Genomic DNA, 9083 nt, shown 5'->3' with positions numbered 1-9083 from the left:
AGAAGACAGGGCAAGGTCAAATCCATATTTTTGTCCATTTTTATAGTCAAACATTAATTTCCTAGGATGGATTAAGTATATAGTAACTGAGGCTAATGTTCTTTTGTATCACAATGATTAAATTGTATATTTTTCAGTGGGGTCTGGTCACTACTGGAGGATCTGCCCTAGCATTCTTTGGCTACTTTATGCCTCTTCATCTTATGGGAAATCATCAATTTGATGCGCTGAGAAGTGCTGGGGCCTTGCTCCTAATCACACAGACTCACGAGCATGAATAGGCTGTTCATGTCTATCAATATAAACCCACTTTCCATTAGTCATTTTGCTACTCCTAAAATCATTGCATCTGTGTATCACTAGACATCATTGTGAGTTAGAGTTATTTAAATCCAAGAATTTCCCATGTTTATAACATCTGAGCTCATGTGTGGAAATGCGCTTTACGTTTCTATATGAAAATAACACAGTCACTCTCTTTGGAAATTTCTGGTCAACTGTGTGTTTAATAGGCTTTATGTTTTCTCTATACTGTTGTATTAACACTTGTTTTATACATTTTTTGCCTTATGTATGTACATAAACACAATATTTTGCATATTATGATGTTTGAATATCTTAAAAAACTTTTCCAGAAGATCAAAAATGGCCAACAAGTACATGGAAAATTCTCAGTATTACTCATCATTAAACAAATATAATCTAGATCCAGAATGATCACCTTATCCCATTAGAATTACTATCATAAAAACAACAAAAACTATGTCAAACCAGTTATGGAGGCAAATTCCTATAATCCCAAGAATCAATAGGCAAGCAGTAGGATCAGAAGTTCAAGGTTATGGTCGTCCTCAACTACAAGGTTAGTAACTACTTGGAGTACAATCTAGGATGCATGAAACTCTCTCAAAGAGAGAGTGAGAGTGAGAGAGGGAGAGAAGACGAGAGAGAAAAGGAAAAGAAAGGACAGAAAACAAGACCAAAAATTATTGAAATCCTCTTGCAAGGATGTGGAGAAAGAGAAACTCGTGTACTGTGGATAACCATATCAAATAGTATACTTATTTTGAAAAAAGTTGCTCTTCTCCAAAGTGGTAGAAGTAAAATAAACATATATCACCATATAATTCAGCTTTCCCACTACTGGTTATGGATGGAAAGGAAATAAAAATAGTACAAGAAAGAGATAACTACACTGATGTGTTTATTGCAGTACAGTAGCCATGACAGGGAGTGGTGGTTTGATTCAGGTGTTTCCCATAAACTTAGGTGTTCTGAATGCTAGGTTCCCAGCTGATGGAGATTTGGGAATTAACACCTACTGGAGGGAGTGTATTGTTGGGCAAGGGCTTATGGGTGTTATAGCCAGTTTCCCAGTGCCAGTGTTTGGCACACTCTCTTCTTCCTGTTGTCTACCTTATGTTATCCAGGGGTGATGTCCACCCTCTGCTCATGCTATCATTTTTGCTGCCATTATGGAGCTTCCCCCTTGAGCCTATAAGCCAAAATAAACCTCTTATTCCTATAAGATGTTCTTCGTTAGGTGATTTCTACCAGCAATGCCAACCTGACTGCACCAGTAAAGTGGTACCAAAGAGTGGGATTGCTGTTAGACACCTGACTGTGTGGCTTTGGCCATTTGGAGCTGATTTTCAAGAGGCAAGTGGAAGGATTTGAATCCTTGGCCTAAGAGATGCCTTGTAGTGCTGTAAGTACAGCTTGATGGACTATTTTGGTCAGAGTTGAAAGACTTGAATGCAATAAGAACTATAGACTGTGAGGTTTGGCTTCTTAGGGTGAGAAAGAGCATTGCTTGGATTGGGCTAGCAGTTTGTGTGAGAAGCTTGCTGTTACATCTAGGACCTGAGAAGTTGTGCAGGGTTGCTTTGAATAGAAATGAGCAGGTGTGTGCAGAGGGATATGACACAGAGAGAAAAATCTTTGGGTGAACTGCTGCCCATTCAGCTGCAATTGAGAAATTACAACCTTTGAGTTTGGGCTAGCAGACCTACACTGGGGCAACATGAAGAATGTAGACTCTTTGAAAGGGCCTGAGTACTCAAGAAGTGTCCTGTTTTTCAAAGTCTACTTTATTACCCCCCATCCCCCCGGGATTAACAAATTGGCACCCTATCTGGTATTGTGGCATATAAGAAATGCAGGAAGGAAAGAGCCCTTGAGTTTGCAACATTGTCTTATGTTTTGAAATGGCCATAGGCAGTGTGAAGCAGGCTTGGTGGTTGCCTGCATGGAGATCCCATGGGACCATGAGGATGAACCCTGGATTGCAGTGGAAACTGAGTGTAGATGCCCGGACCATGAGAAGGCTTCTAAGGAAAGCTGCTTGTCCCAATGAAGTTTTCAGGGACTGTGAGTAGCCTAGCTGGAGGTGTGGTATTGGAATGCCAGAGACTTGTTACTGGTTAGAATTATCAGACTTGGAGATTTGTCACTGACTAGAGTTGTTGGACTTGGAGTTACAGAATTTGATGTTTGCCCTGGTTGGTTTAAATCTTCTATTGGCTGAGTGTTTCTTTGCTATGCCCAATTCCATATTTTGCTGTGTGAATGTTTGTTCTATGCCATTATGGTATTTGGAGGTCATTTTTTGGTATTATGGCTCGATAAAAGACCTTAGATTATGGGGATGTAAGAATGTCATTATGGGGACTTTTAAAGTTGTACTGAATGCCTTGTATTTAATATTATGTATGGATATAAGTTTATGGGGGGTCAAGAGCAGAATCTGATGGTTTGATTCTGTTGAGTCTCGTAAATTTAGGTGTTCCCAGAGATGGTAGGACATTTTCAGTGACCAGTGATTCTGGACAAAGTCCTACCAGAGCTTTTCAGCCATGTTATCTCACTTCACTCAAACACAAATGTTGTATTAATTAAGAATGTTTTCCTAAGGCTTAAGGGATGGCTTGGCATTTAAGGTATTTGCCTGCAAAGCCAAAGGATCCTGGTTCTATTCTCCAGGACCCACGTAAACCAGATACACAAGGGGGTTCATGCAGCTGGAGTTCGTTTGCAGAGTTTAGAGGCCCCGGTGTGCCCATTTTCTCTTCTATCTGCATCTTTCTCTTTCTGAAATAAATAATTAAATATCACTAAGAATGTTCTCCTTAAGCACCCCATATTATAATAACACAGGAATACTGATTTTAAAACCAAGAGGTCATCTTGATGACTTGTTACTTATAGACAGATTATTTTTTAAGTTTTATGCTCATAATTCCACTGCAGTGATGATGAGAAGAATGGGAGTACAGTCTACTACCAAGTAGAGAGCAAATCGAGATAGCCATGCTTGACAAGGGAATATTATCTAATCCCTTGTAAGCTGGGTTTCTCTTCTCCCACGCTAATTTAAGTTGAAGAGACGGAGATCCTCCGATCTCTGCCTCGTGAGTCCTGGGATTAAAGGCATGAACCACCACATCTGGTATAGATTCCGAGTCTTTTGAGAAAAGCCCAGCAAAGGGTGGAATGGCAACATACCAGAAGGGGAAATTATGTATCCTTGCAAAAACTCTTATGCATATACCCTGCCCAGCACAATTCAAAGTTGTATACAACTGGAAAAGCCTGTATACTCATCAGTGGTGGAGTAGGAGCTATACACTGGAAGAACAAAAAAAGAAAGAAAAAAGGAAAAGAGGCTGGCATGTGTATGACATCAGTGCATTTCTAAAGCCTGTTGCTGAGCACAGAGAAGAGACAGGATTGTTCATGGATGAGTCCAGTCACATAAGATTTACAAAACTAGTGAACAAAATGGAAGAAAAACAATTTCTGATACATAATTCAGGATTGGGGAGTCATAATTGGCTGGATAAGAAATGGGAATATGGGGCTGGAGAGATGGCTTAGTGGTTAAGCGCTTGTCTGTGAAGCCTAAGGACCCTGGTTCGAGGCTCGATTCCCCAGGTCCCACGTTAGCCAGATGCACAAGGGGGCACACGCGTCTGGAGTTCGTTTGCAGAGGCTGGAAGCCGTGGTGCACCCATTCTCTCTCTCTCCCTCTATCTGTCTTTCTCTCTGTGTCTGTCGCTCTCAAAGAAAGAAAAGACAGAAAGAAAGAAAGAAAGAAAGAAAGAAAGAAAGAAAGAAAGAAAGAAAGAAAGAAAGAAAGAAAGAGGAATATGATAGGTTGGAGAGAGATTTCATAGGGGACTGACACTGTACTGTTTCATCATTTTACCAGGTAAGAATAAAGAGACCTTTTAAAAACTACTTACTTAAGATGCATAGCTGATGCATCTTTATAGTAGACATTTGCAAATTCAAAAAAGTAACTACTGCAGTTTCCTTTTTGTTGCTGGGACAAAACATCCAACCAAAGTAGCTTATAGGAAGACAGGTTTTATTCCAGTTTACAGTCACAAGGGGAAGTCTCATTGTGGCAGAGAAAAGCATGCCAGACCAGACAATTAGCTACACCTTCAAATATCAACTTCAGGCCTGGTGCATGGTGAGTGACATAACTGTGAATATACGGAGACCAGAGAGAGTAATCAACCTTAAAGTTCATCCAGAGTGACCCACCTTCTTCAGAAAGGCTCCATCCTTCATCCAGGAAATAAGTAGGTGGCTTAATCACAAATACTTAAGCCTGTGGGGAAAAATTTGCATTCATAAACCATAGTAACAATATATGATTAAAAGTACAGAAGATGCTCGTAATCCCAAAGAATATTTTATGCTTTATTTTTTTCTATATGCTTATTGACAAAATTCACTAAACTATGAGAATGATCAATTAGTATTTTGTTTAGTGTAGGCCCAAAAATTAGGGCAGTCCTCTAAATTGTGCTTTTTATTTTGCAAATAAAAATATATTTCTGTAGCATAGGAGATTGAAATAAAAGCTAGGCAGAGACTATGTAATACATATGAAAATCACTTGAGATAATCATGTGTACTATACAATACTTTCCATGCATACTTAATAGTTAACAGTATATATGAAGATTAAATCAATTATTCAGAGGTTTAAGTTAGCCAAATGCAGCCCATTGTTTTATGTCTCTGTCTCCTTTAAAGATAATATTCAAAGACTAACTCAGACACTTAAAAGCCCCATCATCCCATTTCTCCTAGGTGTATTAGTGATTTGACCATAAGGTCACTGTTGTAGAATTTTAAGAGATTTAGATAATATTTTTACTCATGTGTCTTAGAACAGTTGATAGCATTTACATAGTCCCACTTTTTAAAAGAAAATAGAAGATGGCAGGCACTGCACAGTGTTTGTCAAGATGAACCACCCATCAAACTCACCAAAGCAGAAATCCTCAGGTTGCAGAGAGCTCACCACTAATGTAGACTTATAACACACACACAAAGACTCAGAGATCATTGAGGATGGTGGGGCATAAAGATGTAAGAGCCTCAGGGTAGGAAAGAGTATCCTGAGGCATTGTCCTCAGGACAGAGATTGACTGATACAATCACTCTCCCAAGGTGAATACCAGTGACCCCACTGAAGAGGACCCTCAGTGAAAGTGGGAGGGTAACAATAAGATGATAAAATGAGGGGTATAGGACCAGTACACAATTTTTTCAGACAGTAAAATTCCTAATCAATAAAAATACATGAATAAATAACAAAAGCCACACAAACAAAACATAATATCTCACCATATCTCAAAACTTGCTTTCTGAATAATCCTGAAGGATTTTATAATTATTTGTCCCCTTCTTACAAAGAAGAAACTTGAGTTGGACAGAGACCTACCCAAAATTAACTTCCTATACTTGAAAGGCACTAAAGCTTGGCTTCTGTACCCTTTTGCTATAATGCCCTCTCCCCATCATGATAGAAATGGCCAAAGGTTTGCTGTTGTACTGATGAGCATATTATGTGTGCATGTGAACAAAAGACTATTAACATTTTAATAAGAATAATTCATATACATCATTAAATTATTTTGTAAATTTCCTTAAAAGTAGCATTACGGGGACATACTGCAACTTATGTTAAAATATTAATTAATTAATAAAGAAGACTACTGAAAATTAAAAAGCAACATTTTTTTATGGTAGTAGTGAGTCATGCCCGCATCAAAACAAATCATGTCATTGCTTTAAGAAATTAAGGATGTTTAATGAAAACTCTATAGTATTACCTTTACAACATTTTTAAACTCTTGTCTGCTGAGTGAGTCAAACAATTCAAGGAGATGATTGTCATGTGCTTATTTCCATTTTCCAGGGTCCTTCATCATTACATCAGGCTGGTAATTAGCGAAGATAAAAACTGCTATCACAGAATGCAACATTTTAACTGTCATCCTGCTGGAGTAGGAAAAAAGTTATTTTGTAAAATGAGAGCCCAGTGGTGCAGTCATATTGACTTTTATGTCATGTTTGTTTCAGTTTGCTAGTCAAAACAAGTTTCACAGCTCCTCCTGGTCCAGAAGGTTCTGTTTCCTTATGAAAATGAAGCTGTCTTGTTTTCTGGTTCATAAATCATTGTCAAGCAGAGCTAGATAACAGAAACAAGTTCAGATTCCAGAATGATTATCCTTAGAGGTGATGCATTAAATATACAGAATACAACTAGATTTTTATAAGGCATGTTGACTTTACAGAACAAAGGCTATGAGGGGGAAATAATCTGGTAAGAGTAGTGAGGAAAGCCTGCAAATGTAGCCAGGTGGGCATGATAAGAAGCGTAGGAAGTAGAGCTCGCTCCTGTAGGAAGACTGGGCCCTCTCCACTTTCCCCTCCCTTGTGTATATATTCTCTCTCTCAATAGTCAGGGCTTCTTTCCTAGATGTCCTTTGGATCTTGAACCGTCTAGGAAACATCTCCAGAAGAGAATTCCTTCTTCCTCAGTTTTCTTGTACTTTTCTTCCAGCCTTTTCTCTGAATACTGTGCTGTCACTTAAGTTATTTATTTAGTTATAGTCTAATTATTTTCAATTAAATTAACCTGGTTTGAGGTATACTCTAACAGAACCTTAGCTTAGGCCCAAGAGATTTTAGAATGCTAAGCCAGAGCTACATTATTGGATGAAAATCTAGAGGATAGTCAAGAATAGATTTGCATTCTCTGATTTTGAAGTATTGGTCTTACTTAGTAAGGTGGAATCCCACAGGTATGGGGTTCGTGTTTGATCAGAGGCATGCCATATTTGAAGTTTGCTTTAAATAACTGAAGGCACTGGATCCTCTGAGTAAATCATGTCTGGAAGACATTTAGGTAGAAATCCAAAGTACAATCAAGATTTATTTGGTTATCAGTCAGTGATTCTTACAGTGAGAAAGAAAATCTACAAAACCAAAATATAGCATAAGGGAAAGATGTGCTTCCATGAGTTTCTGGATGTATGGAAAGGAACTATCTTTGTCTGTCAAGAAAGTGTTTTCATGTTCTCAAGACTACTGAGGAATATGGAAAAGTCAGACACCCAAACCCCTATGTAGCACAATCCTTCTTTTCACAGTCCAGACAGTAAGGACAGAAGGAAACTGCAATCCTTTATTATTACCTGGAATACATGGCTGATTTATGATTGAGGTGCACGCCTGAAGATCCAAATGTGCATTCAGCAGGTGACAAAATAGAGAAAGTATTTTCTTTTGAACTTTGACCTAGATGACTGCTGAGGGTATCCATCTTAATACATGCACTCAACAGTGCATTTCTGTCATTTGTACCATTTAGGAATTATCTCATCACTTCATTGTCCTTGCAAAGAAAGCATCTTTCAGATTTACAATTAAAGAAAAACTGTCTTCTTGAACTTTGGATAGTCTAAGACACCCAAGATTCCTGGACAGTCAACTTGTGTGAATGTTGTGCCTTTTAAAAACATTCAGACACATGGGAACATAACCTTGCTTTTATTTATTTATTTATTTATTATTTATTTATTTATTTTTTTACCAGTGGTGTATCAAACTGGTGCTTCACTCTTTAGGAAGAATGAGCTTGTTGGAATAAGGGCTGGAGAAGGCTTCCATGCCTTGTTTTCTAGTATGTATGCCTGACAGGTCATTGAGTCAAGTATTGTAGCAGGGCTTCTAAGAAGCTGGTGATTTTTAGGAAGCATCATCAATAACATATGTAGCCGAGCAAGCTAAAATAATTACAATCAAATTTCATGCTTCAGGGCATAAACTAATTTGCAGCAAGGGTCAGGAAGGAATTACACTGCCATCACCAATGTGCACGCATCGGGGAGATGACCCACCTAGTTTTGTTTGTTTTCACTGCTTTCCTTGATCCTGATATCCTGATCAGTGCTCTGAAGAATACAGAGCACTTCAGCTCATGCTTCTCCTTGACGGCCTCATGTCAGGGTTGACTTTTTTCATGGTACCTAAGAATTTTTCTCTGGAGTAAACAACAGCAGTAGTTGAGGGTTTAGAAGTGTCATGAAGAACGAATATGTTTATTCTTGGGGTCAGTATAAAAGCTTGAGGTCTTGAAGGGAGAAGAAAGAAAAATGATGTGACTGAAGCTTTCCAGCATGTGACTTTAAAATTCACTGAGGATGAAGCTTTTCTCTTTTGAGGCTTTCTCAACTCATCTATTTTTGTACTCAAGTTTTATTAATTTTGCTTGTTTTCCTTAAAATGTCCAAGCAACACACGCATCTACTCAGACAATCAAGTTCAACCTTTGTCATCATTGTGCTTTAGGGAGATTGGATATAGAAGAGCAAGAGGAGAGAGGAAATGGTCATTCTTAGCCCTTGCTTCTGTGGCTGGCTTGGCAAGGAGGCCTTTGAGCTAATCACACTGACACTCTGATACATCTGGGCCTGATAACAATTGCAAATACTCAGGGCATACCTTATGAAAGAGCTTATATTACCACATGAGATGGCATGTTTTACAGTATTCAGAGAAGTCAGATAAATAAAACAGCCCTGAGCTTGGTGGGGGAGAAATATATTTCATAACATTTCATTTAGGGCAGGAAAATTTCCCCACTGAGTAGGGAACATTTGACTCTGAGAAAATGTTAAATTCTACCCACAGTTGCTTGAAGTAATAGGCAATGGAATAGTCTGGGCTGCCATTAGCAATGCTTCGCATAGGTGATAATCACCTCACATGTAGGA

The sequence above is a fragment of the Jaculus jaculus genome, chromosome 3 (genome assembly GCF_020740685.1).
Source record: "Jaculus jaculus isolate mJacJac1 chromosome 3, mJacJac1.mat.Y.cur, whole genome shotgun sequence".
NCBI classification, from domain to species: domain Eukaryota; kingdom Metazoa; phylum Chordata; class Mammalia; order Rodentia; family Dipodidae; genus Jaculus; species Jaculus jaculus.
Note: the sequence above shows the minus strand (reverse complement) of the source record.